The sequence below is a fragment of the Temnothorax americanus genome, unplaced genomic scaffold (genome assembly GCF_048541705.1).
Source record: "Temnothorax americanus isolate GAGA-0224 unplaced genomic scaffold, ASM4854170v1 Scaffold34, whole genome shotgun sequence".
Taxonomy (NCBI): Eukaryota; Metazoa; Arthropoda; class Insecta; order Hymenoptera; family Formicidae; genus Temnothorax; species Temnothorax americanus.
In genome coordinates, this window is record NW_027509485.1 from 345360 (window position 1) to 371261 (window position 25902).

General features: G+C 37.6%; 1 long non-coding RNA gene across 2 annotated transcripts in view; it reads right to left on the reverse strand.

Annotated features, from left to right (window-relative positions):
• The window catches only part of LOC143901476 (uncharacterized), a 130265-nt gene that overhangs the window by 102128 nt on the left and 2235 nt on the right, over positions 1 to 25902 (reverse strand). For both annotated transcript variants that reach the window (XR_013258088.1, XR_013258087.1), the window contains exon 3: positions 12443 to 12553. This is a non-coding gene — a long non-coding RNA (uncharacterized LOC143901476). The remainder of the gene's footprint in view (positions 1 to 12442; positions 12554 to 25902) is intronic.

The following is a 25902-nucleotide window of genomic DNA, read 5'->3' on the forward strand; positions in this document are numbered from 1 at the left end:
CGGATTTACAAAAAGAGATCCATTTCCCAAGAATGTAATATCGAACAGTTTCCGAAACAGTACAGAATAACGTAGGAAATAGAAAGAAAACTAGAAAACGACGACAGCGAAACTTCCGCGAGCGCTTAGAAAACGACGGATGCCGGAACCAGAATAGAAACAGCATCGCTCGCAAAAAAAGCCCCCGCGTCCGATGGTTATAGCAACGCATTAAAAATCAAAGACAACGCTTGCCTTGTACGTTTTTTGCAACGTGATTAGTTACACACATGCGCAGAGTATGAACGGATACCGCCGCGAATTTCTGCGTGAAATCGAAACAAAAGCGCTCACATCTGAATGGCCGAACCGAGATAGAAACTGTTTCGCGAAATTTTTAGATGTCACGTTAAATACAAAACAACTAGCAACGGAGTTACTCATAATTTCTTCCCAACGAATGAAGGGTTGAAGAGCGAGAGAACGAAAGAAGAATCGAAGTCTTTGAACTGAATTGTATCATTCTGAAATACTTGTACCTAACGCGAATAAATTTGCAATAACATTTATTTTGTTGTTACACAGTCCCCCGCGACTTTTCCGTGTGCACAATTATTTATGACCAGCAGACGCTAAAATCCATATGACCAGCGGCGAGCCGGAACAAAACGCGCAGTAAAACGACGCTGGTTGGCGCGCGTTAATAGCCTTCTTTTATTCGCGACGATGTTACAGCGCCGATTAGCTGTCCGCACGCGGATTGCCTGTGCACGCCGGCATAAGTATATGCACCGCACGACGCGTGTACATACACCAACCGATATTTACGCGAGCGAATGCGTGTGCACGCGACCTGCGAGCGCTGCGCAAACGCACGTGGTCGAGAGGCAGAAAGAGAGAGAAAGAGAGAGAGAGAAAAAAACGTCTAACGAGCGCGACCAACGCCGACGATAAATCAACGTTGCGTAATCGAGAGGTTGATTTACGTCGTGCCCGATGTGTGCCGTTGACCCGTAACTTCTTTTTTTCTCTCTCCCTTCCTTTTTTTCGCGCTTCGTTTCCGGTTTTTCTCTTGCATTCTTCGTTCGCCGTTCCTGTAAGATTTTCTGAAACGACCCATCGGAAATGTACGACTTAGGCTAAATAAGTTGCGCAACCAAGTGGCTTTTCTCGCTCTTTATGCTACACGTTGATATCTCAACGGTGGTTGACATATTCTTGCTCGATAGGTATTTCATATACATATACGTGTGGATTGCGTAGAACGTTTCGCAAAGCTGCGGCGCTTCCAAGAGCGCGGACTTCGTTACGACCGTTACGTCCTCATTTGCGTAATGATTTTATGACTGAACTGCTTGTAGTTGTTCACGTTTATAACTTTTTAGACAAATTTGATAGGCATAATCCGTGGACGGTCTTCGATTCACCTTCTGTTACGCAAAAAAAAAGCATTTTTAACACGTTTTACATGTGCAACTGACTTTTGACGCTCGATAATCGATATCAACTCGACAGCTCGAGACTGGGCCTCGTTCCAGTTAAAAAAAAAGCGAACTTACTGCTTTCCGCACCGCTTTCCGTACGCGTGCGTTTGTTATTAGCACTGCAGGTTTCCCCGCATTGATTACCTCATCGCGTTCGGCTTTTCCAACAGACATGATATCTCGGAAACGTATCGATACACGCCTATAGCTGCCCACGTGCCCATGCCACCTTCGAGAGAGACACGCCAAAGAAAACACTATCAATAATGCTCGCTCGGGTGTGACACTCGGTTGCCGAGTTGCCAGCAAGAAAAGAGATTGCTTTTATTCTCAGAGAAAAAACGTCAGCCCCCCTCTTTCGCGAAATAATTTTCGAACATAATTACTCCGACACATACCTTGCAATTCGAATCAAAGTTTCCTTTTTATCTTACGGTCCAAAAAATATTAATTTAATTAAGAAAAAAGATCCATTATTGATCGACGTAAGGAATTTTACGTAACGGGATTTCCAAGGAGTCACTCGATATTGTTTCGGGTCGACGAAAGTAGCGATAATTCGAGCCGATCCCTAGCAAGAATCAGAGATTCAGGGCGGTCGCCAACGCAACCTTTGTTAGTTTACCGGAGTATAGCAGGCGAGAACGAGCGGAATTTTAAGCAGAACGCGAATATCCATTCTAGTCACTCGAGTATCGCTGTTATTCCGCGCTGCTTAAATATTAGCTAGTCTATTGTGATCGTGCGGTAACATACGAGTGTATTAAATTGAGTCTCTCTCTGTTTGAACATCGTTAACAGTAGCGGCAATCATTCCGAGCTCGCGATAATCACATTTTAAGTAATGCGCATTTATAATGCAATCTGACTTAAGTTCAAATCAATAAATAAGCTTATGACTGTAGAGATTTGTCAGGTAAATTCATCAGAGTACGTTCGAAAGCATAACTCGCTTTCAAGCTATTAGTATTGACGTTTGGGGATGCAGTATTTTTGTTTTATTTTCTTTGTTTATAAAATGTAAAAATGCGGCATATTGCAGTTAGCGTCATAAAAATATTAAAAAAAAATTGCGCTGAGTATAATAGAAACCAATATCGATTATAAAGTTTCAACAATAAGTAAATGTGTTATTATGATTTCATCCTCTCTCATCAAAGACGAGAAGAAATCGAAGATAATATTGAAATTCAGACGCTATCAATATAATAAAGAAAAAAGAATGTATTCGCTTTATACTATTGTATATTCAATAAACTAAAGAGAATAATATTTTATTTCTTATATCAAATATCAAATTTTCAAAATCAAACAATCAGTATATCGAATAATATCAAATTTTTCAATTTTTATCGTTTAATTACCTACATCTTTAAAAACTTTACCGCGTCTTGTGTTCCGTAAACTTCTTAACACGTTCCACATCGCGTCGGTTACCGGCGACCTATACGCCCTACGCTGGACTTTCCGTTCAGACAGGCCGTTTAATATTTCGGCTTTTTTTTATTGTCAATAAGTATTTTCATATATTATAAATGTTAATATTAAATAAATATTTAATAAAGTATTCGCTTTGTTTTGCATTGCATTTTGCGCATTAGGCATTTTTTCTTATAATTAATCATTTTTTTAGTTTTGTAATTATTATGAAACACAATTTATTTAACAACTATATATAATGAACATACTACGTGGGTCACTGGGTGATCCGCGTGTCGCAGAAAACAAATCACGTAAAGTTAGTCAGGCACGGAGCATATGTCAATAATCTCTACGAAACCAGCGCAGGATTAAATTTTGGACGAAATTCTATCCGAAACACCATCCTTCGTCGCCGTCCCCTTTCTCCAGACAGGATTTTCTCTCTCGACATAACGATATAAAGCGCGCGTAAGGTGAAGGTATCGATTGCGCAACATCGATATTATGCAACCGAATCGGCTTCCTGCTGTTATCTAACCCCACGGAGTACAGGAACTCGTCGGCGAAGACTGGGACGCGATGATGACGTAGTTGTCCAAAGTTTTCTTCTTCCGCGATCGACGGTGACCGCTCGTCGATGACTTTACGTCACCGTTTCTAAAGTGCCATAAATGGATTCTTCCCGGGGGGCATAACACGTAACACACGACGAAAAACCCTAATTATCTCACGTACTAAATAGCTTAAATACATATAAAGCCGATTGTGGGAGAAAGTATGCTCGTGCACAAAATTATTAAATGTATATTTACGATAAATTGATGGGTGATTAATCCTTTTCCGCTTAAAATATATTTTTCATAAGATATAAGGGTTCCAAATTTAAAAATATTTTGTCGTAAATTGTTTGTGAAATATAAAGTCAATGTTTTGGTATAATCATAAAGTGAATTTCTGATTTTTAATGGTTTCTATTTTGACAATTAATATTTAAATCAGGGATTTGATGTTTTTCTATAAAATTGAAACGTAATATTACAAAATAGCAGTCAAAGTAAATTTAAAAAGATTACTAAAACTGATCTTCTCTGTTATCTACTTTCGTTGTTAAAGCTTAAACTCACATAACATTGTTGACTTTGGTATTAAATTGCCACTTTGTTTACCTTGGCCTCAAGTTTTTGTGGTCAAAATGCGATCAAACCTGTTTACTTGCATTCTATACGGAATGTCTAATTTAGATTTCAAATATGGCAAAACGTTGAACAAAAATATTAATCACTCTACATTTTACTTGCTTTAGTAAGATTACACGCTTCTAACAGAAACTTTTTCAGATACAGTTTATTTTGGAATAAACCCCGTTGTACTGAATATTTCTAAATATAACTTACGTATTTAGTTACTTAATTGTATTGACCACTAACATATAAAAATATATATATATATTCTGTATTACTTTCAAAAATATATTTTATTAGGTATATCAAATATCTTAATATTTCTTTCCATATTAAAACTAATTTTCATAAAATATGAATTGTAATTAGTTCGATATTTGTTTGACACTTTTTAATTAATATACACATCGTCGAGCTGTATTGAGAGTATACAAAGGTATATATTCTGGATTATTATATTTATATCTTTATTTAACGTGATCACGCAATGTGTAATAGCATGTAATAATTTCATTTTAACTCTAAATACGTCTATCTGATTCTCACCTCGTATATTGACGCTGTACGATATCTTCGTATCAAAAGCGTTAAAACTCAGAATCGGAAGATCGCATTTAACGCTAAATGCAGGTAAGAATACATGCTTAATGGTATTCGCGCCGTGCAATTAGCCGCTAAACGTGACGGCCTGATCTTTCGTTCAATTTGTCTAACACAATATGAGCGTGACACGCGACTTAAGTACGAAATGAGAGTCAGGCAGGCACACTTAGCGGCAAATGTGCGCTGAGAATACGAGGCATTATCTTACGAGCGTGTGCACCACGTGGTGGATTAATAAATCGTGCACCGTGCGCGACGGTATCTAAGGCAATATCGACTCCCGGCCAATCGAAAGGTTCCGCTACCGTACGGAATGACACGCGGTACTAAAGTTCAAATCACACGGAACGACTTTTCGAACTTTCTTCTCGAAACAGTTGTTCGCCGTAAATTGACTTTGCTATGGAACTCGAAAATATAGTGATGCAGGACATCTGGCCCAAACATGGCTCGGTTTCCAGTACACGGCTCACTTATACTGGCCATTTGTTGCCAACCTTTCTTCCACCGTCAACGTAGATGAGACCATTTATGCGTGGCCTTTTCTATTATTTCAGAGATAAAAATCGTATACTTTTTTAATATTTTTATTGAAGTGAGGTAAAAAACATGCCAAAATTTAGATACGAGTTTAGGTCTGTCAAGTCATAATGGGATGATAATAGACATCACATATGATAAAATTTGGCGCGTCATAACAATAAGTCTATCCCTGGGATTATCATCAATTAACCAAAAGATTGATTGATGAGGTTTAAAACAAAATGGATCCCTATATAGATACGAGTCTTCGGAAAATTGAGATAGTCGATAAAAAGCTGGAAATGTTTCGTTCCGTCCGACTTGTTAGACCTAAGAACCATGAACGAAATCATTGTGTGGGTATTGTGATCTTTGAACTATACGATACACATTACACCACCGTGCCGTGGTGTCTCAAGGCTACCTACACGAGGGCGATAAGTATGCGATTTATGTGTACCCTCGGCGACGCTCGTTGCATTGTGTGTGTGTTCGCGCGTGTCACAACTTGCTGCGGATTGCATCAGCGACGCTTTCGAGCGCTGCGGTACGGTAGCCCATTGTTGTTGCGTACCTATCGCGTATTATCGTATGGCACGCACGATCCGTTTCTACTTACGATCACCCCGTTACTTTCATCGCGCCTCGCCCATACCTCTTCGGTCAATCCGCCGCTCGATCAGCCGCAACGATGGGAAAGGTACACACGCTTGCTATACTGTCATTTCCGATGCAACAACGAATACGGGAAAGTTTTAGTGCCTAGGATTATTACATATATTAAGAAGCTTAACGCATATCGGATGTTTGTACACAAACTCCAGTTTCCCCAGTTTCTAACTCTCTCAGCTCAGCAAGCTTTTAATTCGTAACTCGACTAACTCGCAACTTTCGACCATCAAACTACTTGAACATTCGCCAAAAACGTAATCATAGATATAACGTGCGACAAAGTGAGCGATTCTCTCGAATAAGTTCTATCTTCATTGATTTTTCTTTATTTAAATTAGTTCTAAGTTAATTAAAAAGACCCGAATATTCGGTAAAAATTTCAATCTCCTGCAAATCGTTACTGATCACGGAAATAACGGTTTTGCTAACTAGATATACAGATCTGAAAATAATTTTGTTGCACCATCAAAATAATTATACTAGGTTGCCGAAATATGATAATAGTGTTGTAAGAAATTTTGATATTTTAACAATCAGTTTGAGCGTCTTACATAATTATTTTGATGGTGCAACAAAATTATTTTCAGATCTGTCACTAGCTAAATTTTTGGCTAGATACTTCAGCAAAACCGTTCTTTCCATGTATATAAAATGCGCACTGCATATAAAACAGCCATAATTTGCATTAAATATTTGCACAAGGCTGAGGTATTATCGAAATGAGAGATATACACCGGCATATATGATGGCCCGATTAGTTTCTTTTAGTCGCTTTACGCGATCAAGAGTTTTGTGTACGACAGTTCTCGTCGGACAGCTAAGAATCTTTCACGGCTTGACCCGTGGAACGGACTCTTCGCAGGTGAAGGCGCGACGAGGCATGGCGCGTCCCGGAAGTAGGTGCGTCCAACGTAGTTCCTCCTTTCGAGGCCAGAAGGTTCCTAATGGTCTCGCGATCATTGTCGTTACGCGCTCGATATTAGCAACTGTGTTTCGTTGTCTCGTCGTGTTTGCATGTCAGTAGACAAGTGTATAAATGAAAAAAGAGAGAGCAAGGCTATTTGTTATACTAAAAGCAAATGTATGACCGAATGTCACATACAATATATAAGTCGGAGAAAGATGCCATAGTAAAAAAATATAGAAATGTGAACAAATCAATAGTCACAACCGCTTCGGAATTTTTGCAAGATAATACTTAAATTTTCACACAGCAATGCTGAAAATAGCTATCCTAAAAGTTATCGTTAAAATGTTGTAATTTGATTATATATTTATCTCCGCAAAACTGACATCTTACTTCTATAAAGATGCCACCTATAACGGAGAAAGATGCAAGTATTGTGAGAAATATGCAGCGTTCAATAAATGAAATGTAATACATACATAAAAATATTGATTTATTTTTAATAATAAATTATTTAACTATTAACAGTTGGTAAAGTTTCACAGAACAATTTCACAGAAAAATTAATAATTTTGTTTTAAATATACATTTATCGAATATTGTAGCAATTTCAATATTTACGATATTTTAAAAAATTAAAATCTAATATACACAGTACCGATCAAAAGCATTGCATCACTATATGGAAAGGAAAGTCGTTACTTTAATGAAAAAAGACGTACTCAAATGTTATTTTAATACTGTTATTTGATACTTTAATAGGAATACTTTGAGAAAAAAAATCGACACTTGGTTTTAACAGATCTTACCAGATTTTTCAGATTTTACACAATAAAACTGGAGAAGCTTGCATGTCACTCGTTGTATGAACAATCTCACGTTAACGACTAGAAAACATTATCTTCTATCGAATATTAAACGAAATATTAACAAAGTAGCATCTTTTCCCGACTTACTTTAAATATGATAAAATTTAATATTTTCTTCATTCCCCCAGAAAGTTTGCATAGAATAGATTTGAAAGTTTAAAAGGATTTTAATAGAAATAATTATTAATTCTATGCAAAAAAAAGAACAGATTTTTAAAATTATATTTCAATTACCTGTTCACAACTTAAATTTGTCTCTAGATTTAGTGGCAAAGCAATTAGCTATAGGTATCACGATAAACAAATGTAGAACCAAGTTACGCTAAAGAAAAAAAGAAAAGAGAGAGTGTGTGTCTGAGGTTGAGTGAGGTGCGCGCAGAGGGAGAGGAGAAGTCGGTCGTAATCTGTGGGAGAGGACGAGGAGGCAGCCAGGCATGTCCGAAGGAAAGGAAGCTCCGCGGACCTCAGTTCCGCTCGTTCTCGTCTTCCTATCCGATTCTCTCTTTCTCTCTCTCTTTCTCTCTCTCTCTCTCTCTCTCTCTCTCTCTCTCTCTCTGTCTCTGTCTCCACCTCCAACGTAAGTGCTCGTACGAGCGACTGATTTCGAGTCGAGTGTACTACGACCGGCCGGGCCGCGGCCGCCTCGTCGCCCGTTCGCCAGGGGGGCGTGGGTGTGTGCGTACGCCGTACATGCGTATGCACGTGCGTGTTATGCACGCCCGCAGAAGCGATACACTCCGCTACCTCTCCTAGGCCACTTACCTTCTCCCTCCTATAATCCTGTGGGACGCGAGGACGATTCGTTCGAGAGATCGAACATGTCCAATGTTACGCACGGGGACCCGGGCCTGTCCGACAATTCGAGCCAAAAGCCTTCGAAGAGAATTTTCGAAAATCTCAGGGGTCTTGACTGAAAGGCATCGATATAATGACGATCGATAATTGCTGACAATGAGTCAATCCCTTGATACTTGCGGATTGGCTATTTTACGATTCAATCCTCAATGAAATGTCCCGCGAATATAACATGAGAATAAAAACGTTTCTTTGTATAATATAGGAACGTATGTAAAAATTGAAGGAGATTATTGCAAATATAGAAGTTAATAGGTATTTATTTATGTGTAAATAAAAACGCGAAAAAATTGTTCTTTTGTTTCTTCATAGTCACGAAAAAGTATATTAATTAATATGTGTTAATAAAAATATTACAAATATTTCAAAACTTTTTTTGACAGAGTATGTGCATAAATTAAATTTGGATTGAAGAACGGTACGAAAACAGTATAATGTATCATGCATCTCATTTGCGATAAATAAGAAATGTGCAGACATATACTGTCTTCGAGATATAGACGGCTTGTTTATTTGGCTTTGGCAAACCGTCGTTTGGCGCTCAACCGCGATCTTGCCCATGTCCGGAGCGGGAAAATGTTAATTTGCATAAATGATGATCGAGGTATCTCCCCGTATCCCGGAAAACGGGTGAACGCGCTACGTGACACTAATGCCGTCTTTCGCATAATAATCGAGGAAGCGATAGTTTCTTGGAACGCGCGGGTCTTCTCTTTAATCGGTAATTCGACTCCCCGGTAATACGACACACTTGTCGGAGATATTCAGCGCGTGCATTTATGTCGTAAAATTCATGTAATCGAATATTTTCGCCAACAAACTATTTACGTTTAATCCGAGGTTTAATCTCTATTTAAGAGCCATCAGTAATTTGAACTGACCGAAGAATGCAAAGACACTCGAGATACTCGATCCCGTCATCAAAGAGATCCTTTTGAAATTTATACTTCAATTATTAATAATTTTAGTATTAAAAGCTATATCAAATATTAAAGAAACGTAATTAAGAAATCACATATTTCTTTCGAGCTCTCTGAATTAAATGAGGGCAAGCAATTCGATTGCTTCGAATGTTTCCAAAATTAACAACAAAAATAAGCTTCTTTACTTTTACATCTTTTCAAATTTACGTTTCTTTTCTCAAATTTTCCGATTCCCAAATGCAATTAGATTATCGCTCCTTCATCTTTCATGTCTGATCTCATGTGTAGTGATCTCTTCCTCGATAGATGGTCCCCATCTCTTCGCTCTTTTTGCGTGGGCAGCCCGTTTACGCATGCATTTTCGCGTTCGTACGAGTCGCGCAAAGAAGAGAGCACAAAAGAGAGAGAGAGAGAGAGAGAGAGAGAGAGAGAGAGAGAGAGAGAGAGAGAGAGAGAGAGAAGGAGAGAGAGAGAGAGAGATATATATATCTCGGACGCCTGCATCACCAAAGAATGCCGTGTAATGATGCTGCACATCCGGGACGACGGTTGGAACACCCTTCCCCGCGCTCTCCCTCTGACCACCTCCTCGCTGCCGTCGTCATCGGCGTTCTCCACTCTCCGTCCTTTCTACTTTGTGCATCCTCTCGGCTTCCGAGATGCTTCTGTGGCGTGGCGCAGGCCGTGTGGTCGAGAGAGGCGCACGGTGGCGTAATCGTTCTCGAGAAGAGGCTGTGCTCTTCCTTCGGTCGCGGTGCAACGCCGAGAAGTGAAGAGAGAGGAAGAGACCGGATTCCAGTAAAGGTCTCGTCATCGCTCTTCGACACACAATTGGCGGGATGCACGCGCCCGTCCTGATTATACCCCGGATCGAAAGCGCCGAGTAAGCGGAGAAGCCGAGTCGAAAAGTGCAACACACATAAGCCTAAGAGTGTTTTAGACTTCTTCGCACTAGTTTGAATTAAACCTGATTTTACCTGATGCTTCATTGCTGAATTAAACCTGATGCTTCAAGTGTTTTATTTTTAATTGTGATCTTATTTATGATTTAAATAGAGAATTATGAAATTCATTTCATAATCAGTTTAAAGTAAAAAAACGATGCAATCTTTTTGAATCTTTAAGAAAGATTCAAGATCTTTCGACAAATTATTTATTTTGTAATAAAAGAGACATCTAGTGGCATTCTTTCGCGCGCCCGATCATCGCCGATAAATTAAACAAGGAAAATCTGAACCGAAACTCGTCAGTTCGGATGCAAAACTAAGAATGAATGTCTCCGACGTTTGAATCTGCATCGAACAAAATCGTGTGCGTATGTCTGGAAAATAATTTCGTCCAAAATATTGATCGCAAATTCCGTCATCAAATAGCGTTGCATTATTGGTTTTATGGTAATTTTATATTCTATGAAAAACATTACTTTTTCATTCACCGAGTTGGAGTTATTATGAAAGATTTCTGCATATTTATATACCAGCTTATCTTCGCAATCGATTTACTATACTGCCTAAGAAGTTGCTTTCTAAATTTTCAGCTTCATAAAATTCTACGGTATAATCTTTAAATTGACGCAAAATTCTCGCGAAAGGAAACGCTTCTCGTACGCGGTCGCGGGAAATATAATTTGATAACTATAAGAAGCTGATACTCTAAGTGCGCGGTCTAGACTAGTTATGTCACTATTAACTCTTGTCTTCTATTCTCGTAATAATTACGTTCGAGGCAGACGTTCGGAGGGACCGTGGTAGATCATTTAGGATACAACGACGTTCGAACGCGGGATGTAAAATGACGTGGAGGAAAGCATCGCGAGGAAGAAGCATCAACGACCTCGCCGTTGTTGGGGGTTGCCTCCAACTTGCTATAGAACGTAACAAAAGATGACGGGAGAGAGGAAAAACTTCAACGAGGGTCGCGAGGGCCTGCCTGCCTCTTTTTCCCGTCGGACCTATCTTCCACTTGTTGCCTAACTTCGTCTGGTTCTCGTCTTACGTGACGGGCTTTTGAAAATCGAATCGTCACGGTCGCCCACGGATGGGGGAAATGTTTTCGTTCGTCCCGTGCTATCCCCATGGGGAATGTATAAGCATCTCCCATGTCGTAAGTGTTAGGAAGGAAAATCACACAGGGTGTCTCTGATAAAAGCGAGACTTTACTACAAAAATCGTAAATTCAGTCTATGATCGATAATAATATAATGACAATTTTAATAAGTCGATAAGTTTTCTCAAAAATAGCGAAAAAATGGCATAAAGATTTGAAAAGCTTCATCATTTAACAACCCGAACTCTTATACCAACCCACCGCATTGCATTGCGTTACATCAATGTTTCAATGCCTTAAGCTACAGAAGCATATAACAACAAATTAAGCTTCGTGTAAGCATGGCACGTAAACGGTTAACACAATTCTATTCTGCGTTTAATTGCAACGTAAAACTTTGTATCAATGTGAATGTAATTTGTTGCACAATTATTATAATAAAATTAGCAATTAATATAAATTAAACATAAATATGTTGAAAAAGATTGACAACAAATATCTGCAGTTAAAAAGATATTTGTATTAATAATGTAACTATATATAGCCTATACTAACAACATACGTTGCGCAAACGATTCAAATCTATATATTATCAAAGTACCGATATCTTTCGCACGACATCCACCTAACATCTTCAAAAAAACGAAAACGAATCCGAATAACAAATGTGAAAAGGTTACTATTTAACTCTCTTATATAGATTACACTTTACACTTAACGAATTTATACGCTGAATATTTTATTTATGATACGGCGACGTTTTAAAATGCTCTATAAACTTTTCTATATAATTAGTAATAAACGGTGCATCGAATAAAACGATGTACGCGCGTAAAGATTCGTTAAAGTTTATAGATACAAGTTGCTTCGCAACGTTACGCGAATACATGCGAAATTTCTACGGAATTGTGCAGCTGACGCTGAAAGCCGATTGCGAGAAATGAACGGGAAACTTAAGCAGATTCGATGAATTACTCACCACTGCGATAAAGTCCCGCTGCATGGCGCCAGGAAGGAAGAAACGCGAACTTCGGTCGATGACGAAGATCCGCCGCCGCAGACTGGTCCGATTATACAAAATGTTCCAGGCCTGTTAAAAATGGGTATATAATATATTATCGCGTTATACGACAATTATAGCGAGATTAAAAAGATAAGAAATAAGTATGAGATTCCTGCTTGCTACTCTCTTAAACTGAATTATCGCTGTCTGGTGCGAATCAATAATATTATATCGCCGAAGCAAACCGGTACTACTGTTGCGTGAATAAAATAGTTTGACAGATATTGTTGATTATTAATTCGATAGATGTATATCGCTTTGAATCAACAACAAAACTTCCTCCTTGGAGAAACGAGGAATTCCGGTTCGGAATCGACGACAATCGATAAGCACGACGAATTATACTACTTCGGCCGCGGGTAGAAGACTGGCTACGGCCGGTCGACGCGCCTAGGAATTTAATTTGCACGACGATACCGCCGCTTAATTTCGCCGTCCAAAATTCCGAGACGTCCAGAAACGCGTAAATAGATCGACGATCATCTCTCTCTCCACGGAGGGATTCTAAATACTGCTTAGTAGACGACGATGCCGACGATGACGAGGATGTTTCGCGATTATTTTTGCTATTTGCTTCTCCACTAATTCTCAGAAAATATTCCAGTTGCGCGAGCATTATCGGTGCTGAAAATTAATACTGCCGAAATAGGTTGCTAAATTGGCCCGTGAACCGTGATCGCATCGGCGGTAAATGTGTGTTTATATATAAACAGCTCGAGATATTTCCGACTAATTCATAAATATATATATTTGAAAGCTCCCTTATTAAATTCAAAAAGATTTCTCAAAAATCATAGTGAGTCGTTTGATAGATAGTATAATAACAGTTATTATTATAGGCAGCACATAATACACGACTATAATATAAAATCATGCTCAAAGTAACATTTTCATAAATAGGGCATTAATAAGAATTATACACATATGTATATGATATATGTAGGAAATAAATAGCAAGAAAGCCGAGAGCAAGGGAATTCGAACAGATAAAAGACAAAAGAATACAGTAATCGACTGTTCAAGCGTAAGCACGATGCCAGTGGTACGAATCAATCTAATCGATAGGAAACATCGCTCGCAGGAGAGCTCGTCGAAATAAGGTAAACATTTTAATGATTACGTGTACCGCGTGTACAGCGCTTGGCCAAACGCGTCGCCCTTGTACGCGTGCACATTTTCTTTCTTTCTTTCTTTTTTTCAGATTCCGATTACACAAATTAGTCATCTCGAGGCGCACTAGCTGCCGCCGAGAGCAATTCGCAGTTAGGCTATAATCGACGCGCTCGTAATCTATGTTCTCGTTCGCTCAACAGCCATAATAAGCCCGCGATTACCACGCGCGTTTCCTCCGATTACTTACAACGTCGCTCATTTCGTTCTTCTTTTCCGTCCCTTTCTCCCACTTCCCCTGTCTATTTCTCTGTCTTTCACTCTCCGTTTTCGTCTCTTTCTTCCTCTCTTAAGCTATTTACATCATCTGAGAAGTCAAATTTATTTCCCGAAGCGGAATAAGTCATTTTATATGCATCTCTGTCGATTCCTAACTTCCTGTATCTATTTCTCCACGTCTCTGGTCTCGTTCCTTTTTCATCGGCGGCCCGTCCGGCGCGGGCGCCACGACGACGTTACCAGCTTCGCCGTGCCGGTGCAATAAATTGCATATCGCCCTCATTAAGCTCGCTTTCCACCGTTTCTCATTCGCGGTGCTCGCTTTTGCCGCGCGATTATTACTGGGATTAAAGCAGATTCCCGCGCGCGATATGCCCCGTGGAATAATGTTTCCTGACGTTTTCAGTGCGGAAACACTATTTCTTAACTTATCGGTGCGATGTTGCACAACGGTTCGATCGTTATCGCGAATTATTATACGTAGTGCGTTTAAACGGCACCGGGAGCCATTCGAAATATTAATTTCGCGCTTGCCTAATTAGAACGGGATTCGCGCGGAGTCGACTAAATGAATTTACCGCCTCGCGAATTCGCGATTAAATTCTTCTTGTCTAATCCGCTTGTTTTTGAAAATTAACTTGCAACTTATTCGACTAATTTAGCGAAATAATTCCCGATAATCTTTATGTATCTCATCCATCTGCTTCAACGAAAATTTAAACATTTTGTGTACAAGTTAATACGGAAGTAAAAATATAACAAATGCTATATAAAATATAATTTTGCGTATTATTGTAAATAATGTCTAAAGATGGAAAAATTGATCGTTTTTATTTTATTATCATGAGCTGCAATTTCGTAATTAAATTTTTATTAGCGAATTTCCTATTGCACAATCAGTTCATTACTTCCGTTCACTCTTAAATGATAGAAATTTAATTCCAGATCGAATAATACAGTCCGTAAAATGAGCTCGCTCTTTCGGTTTTTATATTAACAAGATTGCATGAAAAAAAACACGCCAATTCATCAAATTAAAAATTACCACTAATTTTAAAGCTATAAAAAGTTTCTACACTTAGAAACCCATTTTGCTGAATCAACTAAATCTTTGGTTGGATATGAGCAAACAAATTCTTTAGTTAATGTAACAAAAAATTTGGTTTACATAACAAAAACAAAAAAAATTTTGTTATGTTAAGCAAATTTTTTGTTATATTAACTAAAGAAATTGTTTGCTCACACATATCCAACCAAAGATTTGATTGATTCAACAAATGGGTTTCTCAGTGTATGCGTGTATCGAATATTATTTAATTATTAAATATATATAAATATGTATTATATTTTCATATAATATCACGTACGTATATGCCTTAAATTTCAGATCAATCTAATCTAATTATTATTTAACGTACAACCTTTTCTGCGGTTATCAGTTATAAAATATAACATAGTTTCAAAATAATAAAGTAGAACATGTCAATACAAAATAAATATGTCCCGCCTCCTCGTAATTCTCGTACATTATTATCAAACGCCGCGAAAAAGACTTAGTTGTAGGAGCGTCTCAATCTGCGCCTGTCTCGTTACGTAATTACACTCCGCGGTTTGCTTATTTCCCACCGGTTCGCGTGTATACGCGGGCATTCATCTCGCGAGTGTGTACGCTGAAAAACGCGTTGCGGGCGAATCATCGACGTTTTAATATACTTAAATCAGACAACGCACTGAATAAAATCACACGCCGAATAATCAAACGCGAGTGTGTTTGCTTACCGATGTTTGTTAAACGATCGGCGGGGGATTTAAATTGGAAATACCAGTCACAAACTCGAAGTGTTACGGAAACGAATCTCCGGCGACCGCGTCGCTCGGAACGGATGCGAAATCGAAGGGGGTCCGGTAACAACGATCGCGTTTCAGTTCGATGGAGATAATATCCCGCGAGGACCGCGGTACGCTGGCCAGTGGCCACCTTCCCTCGCGCGCGCGCGCGCGTCGCGCTTTTCTCTTCGGCCGACATCGCGGTGTGCGCGGTGCGGCAAACACCAATATGTCCGGTCAACACGGAATTGGGTTACCTGGCCTGCCTGCCGTGGCTGCCCGGAGATTGCCATAACTCCGTTGTATTACCGTAATCGTTTATTATATAAGTTCGGCCTGCGTGGATTTACGCGCCCGCGATCGAACCGCCGCGCCGCGCCGCGCCATTCGCCACGGTGTTTGAAGCGCGTGTGAACGAGCCTTAAGGCGAAGGAGAGACTTTCTCTCCCGATCCTGGTTTTACATTATCAGCACCGATACGCCAGTCGAACACACGCTGTGTTGAAATTACGTAAACTCTGCGCGCGCGTTCAACACACACACGGAGAGGTAAAATATGAAATATACAAATGAAAACTGTCTATGCAGAGAAATTTTTATTTTGTTAATTTTTTTCTTTTTTTTTCGAACGTACTACCCTTCAGCAACGCGACTCGGTATTTCAAGAGGTATTTTACACGTACTCGTGAAATATTAAAATAGAGAAGTTGAAACACAATACACTAATATAAATATATAGCGTTAGATTAAATTAAATTTTGCCCATCGAAGTTCCTATCGATACAAAAAAAATTGGATCTCATGCATTCAATAAAATTAATTAAAAACCGCGCAAAAGCGTCGATAATAATTTTGCTCAATTAATTTAAGAATTAAAATGCGAGTTTTTTTCCTCACGCCAGCAAAAAACAATCCATACATTTAAATATGAGGAAACGAAAGCAAGAGATCCGCGAAAGCGCGTGCATCGCATCGCAAAATCAATGCCAGGCCTACTATAAATCGTGGATTCGCGATCTCTTCCGCGATCGACGGGAGAATATCCCGATTAACGCGAGACATGGTAAATCAGCGAACCCGTCCATAAATCCCAGTGATGTATATCCACCGGAAATTATATCGACCGCGTCCCGATGCCGACTTCTAACAGCGGCTCTCGCAGACTTACAAGCAGAAATCAGAAGAACACGAGCGAATCCGGTTATTTCGCGTGAAATTCGTAACGCCTGACACTTTCCAATATCTGGAGAAAGAAGAGTAATCATCGTCGTTCGGCGAATCGATAGCAATAAAAACAAGTAAAAGTGTGCAAGTAGAAACCTGCACATTGCTTCCTCATAGTTTTTAAGTGTGCAAGTAGAAACCTTTGCTCACAAAGCTTCCTCTATTTGTTTTGGCTTCCTCATAGAGGAAGCTTTGTGAGCAAAGGTTTCTACTTGCAAAAAACCCCTTTACCGATCATCGCCAAATTCAATACCGACTTTCCTTGAATGATACTCTATTGATTAAAAAAAAAGAAGCAGCCCGATATCTCAATATTTGCGGAAGTTAGAGCAACTAGTACTTGCATCTCGTTTTTAACTTGAATATAAGACCCGACTATATGAATACCGACATTAAAGAACTATATAAAATAGAAATAGAGAAGACTAAAGAATATAACAAAATTAAAAATAAACCAATATCTTAAAATTTACAGAAGTTAAAGCTATTACAAACATTTTTCTAAAAATTAGGGACCTTTAATCACATATAAAGCTGAGTCTAATCAACCAAATCTTAAAGAATTATATATGAAATAGGGGTAGAAAAAAGACTGAAAAATATAATAAAATTAGAAATAGATCGATATCTCCAAATTTGCGAAATTTAAAGCATAAACAAACATTTCTGCAAAAATTCAAAATTTTATTAAAAAACCCCTTGATTATTAGCAATTTTTATTAATTCTATTATATTCTTCAGTCTTTTCTATCCCTATTTCATATAAAATTCGTTAAGATTTGGTTGATCAGTTCCGGAGTTATATAAGAAATTTCGGTAAATTTGGCACAGACATACACACATACACACATACCGACATTTTTTTAAAATAGCGATTTTTCGACGTTTTAGAACATTCTGAACACATTAGCAAAAGCAACTAAAAAAAAATTTTTTTTACGAAAACAACTTGCTCTATGCGAGAAAGCAAAAAAATGTTTGATATGTATATTGTCATAAAGTATTCTTGCTATCTCGGGAACATTTGACACGCATTGATTCCATCTTAGTTTCAAGATTTGAAGTATAAATTATTCCTTTAAAAAAAATAGAGTAGCGTTCAATATCAGATGCCACTAAAAACGTGCTCTTAGATTTTTCTTACATAACTGGCTTATATTTAATACAGATGATTAAAATCCAAAGATTAATTTTTAACTTGTACGATGCTGATCTATAGTCCTCACAATATATAGTTCTAATTTTAATCTTTGATATAAGAGACATATAATTATAAAAATGTCACGGACGATTTAACGTAACGAAACATCTCATGTGACACGCAAAGCGTTCGCAAAAATGGCGCGTCAATTTCATACATCGTTTTCAGAGTTCCGAGTCTCCCACGCGCGTCGCGGAGTTCTGATTAATTCCTCAAGCGTACAGAACGATAAATAATAATCCCCGCGTCAAACGACACCTAGGAGCATCGGCTAACGAACGGAAAGGACGGGCGGGAGGGAGGAGACTCGCAGAACTGCAAACGCGCGGATACCGTGATCTATCGATCCATCGATCTTTACTTGCGGCTTGGCCTTTCGAGAGAGGAGCCGAGCGCCGAGCCGACGCCGCCAGCTCGATCGCTTCGTCCTCTCTCGCTTCGACGATAACCGCCCGCGGGATAAATGCTAGCTGCGTGTTAAAGTTCATCCTGTCGTTATTAATCCTCGATCATCCGCAAGGATCACTCGCAAAGGGACTCTTTTTATATCATCGCCTCGTGGAAACGGCGGCGCCGATCTACGTGCCGGAGGGACGGTGCGCGACGCCTTTTTATATCACGCTCGTGGAAAAAAAGCGCGGACATCCACGGCGGACAAGTGACAACGTTTAATAATAATCAACGCAACGGATATTATCTCCGATATTTTTTCACGCTCCTCTTGCATCTTGCCGCGAGGCCGCACCGCGACCTAAGTGATTCCCGTCACGCGCGAGATATACCGCGGGGAGATGAGGGGGGAAAGAGACTGTTGTCCGCTCAACACGGAGAGAACCGGATATTTTTGCATCTTTTTTATGAAAAAAAAAAGTTATTAAGCTTACTCTTCGTTTGATTTATCATCATTAGGCCAGTCATATTAGACTAATTTAGAGGGGTAACCTTCCAATCACTCTTTTCAGGTTGCAACCACCATGAATCGCTTTGATTTAAAGTGCTGTAAGTGGGATTAATTTTGCTTCGCATAATTAATGCGCATTAAAAAGTTATTAACAATATTATCAACAAAAAACGCGCATTTTTAATGCGCAATAATTATGCGAAGCAAAATTAATCCCACTTACAGCACCTTAAATCAAAGCGATTCATGGTGATTGCAACCTGAAAAGAGTAATTGGAAGGTTCGATGTCTGATATGACTGGCCTACATCTCTGACGATCGTTTACACATTGTGTCAACAAATTGTATTTTCCCCTGAGCTTTAGGGCTGTTATTTTTTATCTGTCCTGACACCATAAAATTTTAAAAATCCACCCAATTTTTGATTATTACATTTAAAATTTAAAAAAATAGAAAGAACTTTTCCTGTTTACGCGAACGATGACCCAATGTGAACCCCTAAATGGCCTAAATCCTAGTTGGGTCCTTTTTATATATTTACGAAGAAAAAGATCCAACATTAGCTAGCTACTCGGCTAGCTAGTTCTTTCTCACTGGGGGTTCAAAAGCCGATTTAGTATTTTAGCTTATAATGGACATACATATGTGAAATTCCATCCAAATTTTACAGAATATGGAATAAATGATCGCAAAAAAAATTTTTTTTTATATAATAGCACAAATTTGTTACTTAATAATATGTGTTAATATAATAGCACGATATTTATTACTTATACAATACTTTTTTATAAATATATTTAACCCTTAACGTGTATACGTAGTTCTACGGCGTCCGAGCCAAAGTGATATCTGCTCGTAACCGTAAAACTTTCAAGAAGAGCCTGTTAGAAGATATTAAATAGACAATATTTATCAAAATTACTATAAAATGACTATCGTCAACTACAATGTAGACAGATGTTTCATGAATTTTTTAAAGTACTTTAAGGTAGGGAAAAATAGCGTTGAATGTGACAGACTCCCGTACACACTTAGAAGGTACCGAAAAAACGCATACACTTTAAGGGTTAATGCACTCATTAATAAATGTCAGAAAGTTTTCCAACCTTACTGTCGATACAATTTCCTATGCTTCGATCTTAAAAATATTCTGCATGATGTGTCATAGATTTTAGATAACTTTTGTAAAATAAAGAACTTAAAATAACCAAAAACTCATAAAGATTTGCTTAATTAAGGGTGATGATCTACTTTGAAATGCTTTTAAGCGTCTACATTCCTTTGTGTCCTCTGTCCTTTCAAAATGCAGATTTATATCATGACACATGATGTTTTAGACACAAGTGTAAACCTTGCTTTTCCGGAGATAAATATGCACGACGCTCTTTCGACGAGGCTTCGTTGAAATTTAACAAAAGATAGTTGTCAGACGGTCAAAGTAATTGCGAGCCAGACCGATATCCCGTGAATGTCCATATAACGTCCATATAAACATTCCGGATATTCGGGTGCTATCTGAGAAGCGACAAATAATCGGTATCGCGAACCCTCCTTTTTCTCTCGTGATAACGTCCTTTCTTCGGCTATTTTGCATATATCTGAATCTTTAGAATTTTGCCGTATGTCATAAAGATTAGATTTTAGATAGATGTTACGGTTCCAGCACAGCAAGTCGCGCAATTGGAATTCTTTAGCAAAGCTATCGTTAAACTTTGAAAACTATAATAAAATCCACTCGAGGAAAACAAGTGGCAAGTGCGTGTTCTTTCGAACTTTCAAACGATCGTTATTAAAAGTCAACCAACTAAGCGTTATAGTTCTACGTGATATAATTAATAGAAGAGATACCATCGTCTATACTTTGATTGTAGCAAGCTTCTATTAGTATTAAATTTTTGTAATATATGTTTGAATTAATACGAATAATAAAAATATTTAGATTATGAATTTATCATATCCATATTGACGTAGTCAATTTCTCATACTACAATATAGACATTCGTTGTGGAGAAAAGAATTAAAAAGAACTAAAAAATAAAATCGTCGCTTTTTATTATCGAAAAATCAATCACCTAAAATTAAACGTCTCTTTTCAGCTTTATTAATATAATGCGAAACGGTATTTCCGTCTCTAATATTTCATCGATAAAATGAACAGGTTTTGAAATAAAAGTTTTAAGACAAGTTTCTTTCGATATAAAGAAGTTTCGGAAATTAAATGTTCGAAAAACTGCAACAATTAAGCTCGAAGTTTTATGAGTGTTAAATTCAAGATATTTTTATTTCTATTATGTTTTTTTCTAGCAACTTTTGAAATTTAGCGCGCACTCTTCGGAAACTATATTGAGTTTAAACAGTTTGAGATGAATCTTCAACGCTTTTTACTTTTATCGCTCCTATAAACGTATCGCGGGAGCTTCGAAATGAAGTGCGCACTCTTGGAGGAAGTCTCTCTGCGGTCGTGTAAACACGCCTGCAAAAGAAAGGCGCTTCGCGTGGGCGCAGGCGCGTATATTCGTACATGTTTTTCTTCATTCTTCGTTCGCCTCTTCGCCTTCCTGTTTCGTCGATCCCTTCCGCAGGAATCGAGGATCAGGTTGTGGGCGGCCGTCAAGGGAACCGGGGGAAGGAAGCCGATAATCCCGAAGGGAAGAAAAGAGAAGTAGACCGGACCCTCGGTGGAAGCGAACTTGTCGAGAAGAGAGCCAGGTAGCTCTTGGAGGACGCCCACAAACCTGTTTTTCCTGTTATATCTTGGGGCCCCCAACTTATATGTGAACATCGACCGATTCTATGGTGATCGTGGCCCGGTGCCGATCATGGCGTACTTTTTTTTTTTTTTTCAGGAATACCTCAGTGCATCGCGCGGAAAAATACGGCTGTTTTTAACCATCTCGTCCACAATGACGACCTCTTATCGCACCTTCGGTACTAGTAGGGACTGCAGTATAGGAAATCGAGGGATTCGCGAATACATAGAAGTACAAGAATTTAAAGCGCAGTACTCGGTTTTTTTTTTTTTTTTACATAGATGACCTCTTTTTGAGAAAAAATGTAATAATTTTTGAAACACGATGATTTATTTAACTTTCCCGTATCACTAAAATAAAATTTGCAACCTATATACGTAAAATTGAACCAATTAAAAACAAAAATAAATGTTTCAGATTCCCATTTTTCCTCCGGTTTCAGTGCGGATACAAATGATAATATATGAAATGTCGAGAACAGTAAATAAATTTTTTTAACATAATTCCATTACACACTGCAAGTCAAAGTGTTATTTTAGCTGAAGCTCTTCTTACACATTTCTTTCCGTTTTGAATCACGTCATCACGATTGAATGTATTAACTCTTAATTTAATACGATTAAAAGTCTTAAATGACGTAATTTAACACATGAAGAAACATGTAAAAAGAGCTTCGGTCAAGTGCATTTTTAAATGTTTATGCGTGCAAAAATTAACACACTTGGATTTGCAGTGCAGTAGTCGTTAGCACATTCTATTGAACTTTGGGAAATATTTTAAAGCAAAACAATATAGCCGGAATGCACGCAATTTATTTAGGAAGTTACCTTTGCCCGTCGGAAATATGTTAAGATTCGTGAATGCACATATTGATCCGTCTCTACTTCAGACTAGAAAGATGTTTCAGCTAGAATCTTCTTCCTCAATAGCAATTCAAGACGTTTGTCCGAATTATTGGTTTCTAAAACTTCCAGCTTCTCTAAATTGCGCCTTTTGCTAAAAACTTTTCGCGAGAGAATAAAAGAAAGTAAAAGAAAATCTCGAGGAACAAGCGGGAGATTATACACAACCACGTTCAAAAATTAGACTCATTATCGTGGCAAGGTCAGGGTTTAATACAGATTGTATGACCACTAATGTGGTTGCATGTCGCAACGAGAGAGATCATCTAGTTTCCGTGCGAAAATAAAGTTGATTTCGGTAAACAGTGGGTTACCTTCGAATTCATAAAATACGTGTACTTGATTTGCGATAATATATAATTCGCTGCTCCCCGGAAGGTATCGATTCGGTGTCCCGAGATATTAATTAAGGAAGAACCCACTCCAAGCTCATCGAGGGATCTCGTTCCCCAGTATGAATCACATGGCGATTTTTATCCGCCACGATATCAAATAGAATAAAGAGACGATAGGAATCTGAAAACCAGACCACGTGCGTCGCACGTGGCAATGTATTGTAGCACTTTTCGCGTTCTGCTAGAAGATAAGGCGACGGCGGTGGGATCGTTCCGTTGAAGGGAGGAGAGAAGCAGGAGGGAGATGGACTTGTTTGTTCGAGATTATGGCGGATTAATGAGTTCGGCCGGATCAACAGCGCGGTTGAAATTGATCAAAACGAGTAATTTTTCGAAAAGTATATAATTCACAGTTTATAAATATTTTCTATTCTCGAGATTGCTTTCATTATTATCCGCTAGTCCGACGGCATCAGCTTTACTTCATATCCTGGGACGAATAGCAAACATTTCGACCGGTTTAAAATTTTTATATCTCGTTTATGTTATCTTTCGCTTATTTCTCCCTTCCATATATATCTCTCTTTCTCCCTCCGTCTCTCCACGAGTGTTGTCTTAACAAGCATTCCCCCCCCCCCCGTGATCCGACGCCGTTCTTTTTTTTTCCACAAGTTCGAAGTGCGACGCGTTTCGCTGTGTATCGCAAGCGGACGAACGAATTCGTAAAATAACCGGTTGTCGATCGCGCTTTTGCATACCGCGATAAATAACGGAATGAGCGGAGAAGTTGCGAACGTTCGGACAAAAAAGTGCGATTGTCGCACTAAAAAAAAAGTTCAAGTTAAAAACAGTTTAAGATAGTAAATAGTAGATATTTTCTACAATAACGCATTATTCGCAAGACATTAAAAAGTGCTTTTATTTTCTGAAATGAGCGACCGATCTTTTTTTATCGCGCGGAGCTATATATTCGCAACATACAGATAGTTACATTCGCGTTTTTTCTTATCGATACGGCGATCGTTTTCGATTATCAGTGAAATGGTATATTATCTGTTTGTGTAAGCTATCAGAGCTATATCATTAATAATAATTTAATCCAAAAATCGGAGTGTCAATGACTTTTCTTTTCTACTCAAAAATTCTACTTTGTTCTCTTGTCTTTCGCGATAGGAATCTCCAATGCGATCCATTTAACCAGGGAATAGTCACCTGATTTGTTTTGCTTAAATGCCCTTACAAAAAAGTATTACTGACTAAATACTTAAAATCTCAGTGATTAAATACTGTCAATATTTATTTGGGAAATACTGGAAAAATACTGGTAGTGATAAATATTATAGGTAGTGATTAATACTACACAGAACTACTGGTGCTTAGTATTGAATTACTCACCGATATTTCGATTTCCGATATTTACCTGGCATAAAAAAAATTATTTTTTTTTTCAAAATTTTATTACTATTTTATAACTAAATTTGTTTCTTAAGATGCAGTCTATAATTATAAATATTTTCTCGTATTTAAAAAACACACTTACCTTGGTGGGATCAAACTCGGGACCTCTGGATCGTGAGCCAACTGCCTTACGTGGTAGACTACTTCTTAATTTGATGTAAGTGTTATATATAGTCTACATGTGTCATAACCAGCACAAATATATAATTTTTCAAAAATCATCTTAAGAAACAAATTCAGTTTAAAAAGAGTAATAAAATTTTGAATTGGATATTAAAATGATATCTTCAGTATTATTTCAAAACTTGTACACTTTTATCACGACGAATTAGTACAGACTTTCATATAAAATGTATTAGTGCCTTATTTTTATCTCTTTTCCTTAATTATTATCAGGAATTACCCATTATAATGTTTCTATACGAATTGTAGTACTGGTCAATGATTAATTTCACATGGAATATTCAGTTCAGTACTTGAGTATTAATATTAAAATACTGGCCAGTGATTTATTACACATGGAATCCTTGGTTCAGTACTTCAGTACTAACATTGAAATACTCATCAGTAATTCAACACAAGTATTTATTACACAAGTATTTTTCACGTAGTATTAAATGCTTTCTCATCAGAAATTTAATACTAAGTATTCAATACTCGTCCTGTATTAAATACTACTTTCATAAATTATTGACCAGTAATAAAATACTATGCAATACTTGGATCACAGTGATTCAAGTACTAATAAATACTTAATTTTAGTATTATTAATACACAAAATAAATATTTATTACTAACCAGCTAGTAATACTTTTTTGTAAGGGTGACCAACTATAGGGTGATTTTTACATCCCAATTAAATGTCATTGTTATCATATTAAAACAATTAACAATTATTTATAACAATTATTCTATAATTTATTAACATTTGAGAACATTGTGTATATAGATTTACGCAATATTTTCTAAAAATAGTAACAAAAAACTAAAAAAATGTTAAACAAACGGAAGAAGCATATTAAGCAACTTTATTGTGACAGTATTTCTACAAAATGAAGACATAGCAATTAATAAAACGCTTTTATATTGCGGGCTATCGATAGGATTGCATTTAAAGGAGAGATTGTAAAAAATAATTATTAGAAAAAAAGGAAATTTATTATAGATAATATTCATTTTATAGCAATTTAAGACAAGGCTAAGTCATTATCATAAAAAAGGCATTTAATATGTGACACTTAAAATATGATATTGTGTTTTCTCTTCCAAAATATATAGAAATATTATATTTGTTATTAACAACACATTTTACAATAAAAAAATTTATAACAATTATTTTATTACTTGTTTTTTTAAGCATTTAGAGATACACATGTTTTTATTCAATTC